At 39.4% G+C, this 1551-nt stretch overlaps 1 non-coding gene across 1 annotated transcript; it reads left to right on the plus strand.

Annotated features, from left to right (window-relative positions):
* Nucleotides 1-793: 793 nt before the first annotated feature.
* LOC113923283 lies at nt 794-866 on the plus strand. The gene has a single exon (XR_003520281.1). It is a non-coding gene; the product is annotated as a small nucleolar RNA SNORD112 (small nucleolar RNA).
* Nucleotides 867-1551: the final 685 nt, after the last annotated feature.

Consider the following 1551-nt stretch of genomic DNA (forward strand, 5'->3'; position numbering starts at 1 on the left):
TGGAATATTATTTGGCAATAAATAAGAATGAAACACTAGTACAGGCTACAACACTGTGAGCCTTGGAACGTTATGCTAAGTTAAAGAAGCCAGTCACAAAAGTCATTATCAACATGATGATTCCATTTAAGTGAAACGGCTAGCACAGAAATATATATAGGAACAGAGAGTAGATGTGTGGATGCCTGGAGCTGCAGGGGATGAGGAGCATGGGGAGGACTGCAAAGGGCACAGGATTAGTTTTGGGATGATGAAAATATTCTAAAATTGATTGTAGTGATGATTGTACCCGTATGTGAATACACTAAAAAAAAATTAATTATACGCTTTAAGTGGATGCATTTTTTGGCATATGAATTGTATCCCAATAAAGCTATTGCTACAAAGAAAGAGAAAAAGAAAGAATGACAGGGCGCCTGGGTGGCTCAGTCGGTTAAGCGGCTGCCTTCGGCTCAGGTCATGATCCTGGAGTCCCGGGATCGGGTCCCGCATCGGGCTCCCTGCTCGGCGAGGAGCCTGCTTCTCCCTCTCCCACTCCCCCCTCTCATTCTCTCTCTCTCAAATAAATAAATAAAATCTTTAAAAAAAAAAAGAATGAATGACAAAAAATCCAGGGTAGTGTTTATTTGGAGGTGGGAGCTGGAGGAACAGAATAAGGATGAATAAATGCATAGGTATAAATAACTAGAAATAGTCTAGTTCTTGCTTAAGTTCTGAGTTTATGGATGTTCTTTATATTAATAATACACACATGTACCATGCCTACAAACATAAAATAAAAGAGGACCTTGCATGGACCAATGAAGATAATTCATCTACAAACCAAGTATTATGATTAACACAGTTCTGTGCAACTAAGGTCCATTTAAAAATTAATTAATTAACATCTATCCTGTTAAATCCTATAAATCACATCCCCAGTTCAGAAAACTGGGTTAGTGGATCAATATGCTTAGTTGAATCTGTTAAACAGAGATAAAAATTTAATTTTATGACCTAAAATAATAAATGCAAGAATGAACAGGCACTGATCTCTTTCAACCTCTCTTCCACCAGGATCAATAATTACATCTGTGTTCATTGCCCCCATTGTCCCCATTTCCTTCATACCCATATTCCCTTTTGAATAAATTTGTTTCATTGTATTTACCACCACAGTCTCAGTGGTTGTATAGACTATGGAGAAATGAAAGAAAGAGTAAGGATAGTAGCAGTGCTGGCCGAAGGGCTGCCATATAAAACTGGCAATGGAATAGAGATTGGGGAGAATGCTCTTATATTATAAAAAATGGTTTATAGGGGCACACGGGTGGCTCAGTTGGTTAAGCGACTGCCTTCGGCTCAGGTCATGATCCCGGGGTCCTGGGATCGAGCCCCACATCGGGCTCCCTGCTTATTGGGAGGCCTGCTTCTCCCTCTCCCACTCCCCCTGCTTGTGTTCCCTCTCTCGCTGTGTCTCTCTCTGTCAAATAATAAAACCTTAAAAAAAAACAAAAGGTTCATAACTGGTCTCACAAAATGTTCAATCTAAAAATGTTTTATTATTTATAA

The sequence above is a fragment of the Zalophus californianus genome, chromosome 9 (assembly GCF_009762305.2).
Source record: "Zalophus californianus isolate mZalCal1 chromosome 9, mZalCal1.pri.v2, whole genome shotgun sequence".
Lineage (NCBI taxonomy): Eukaryota > Metazoa > Chordata > Mammalia > Carnivora > Otariidae > Zalophus > Zalophus californianus.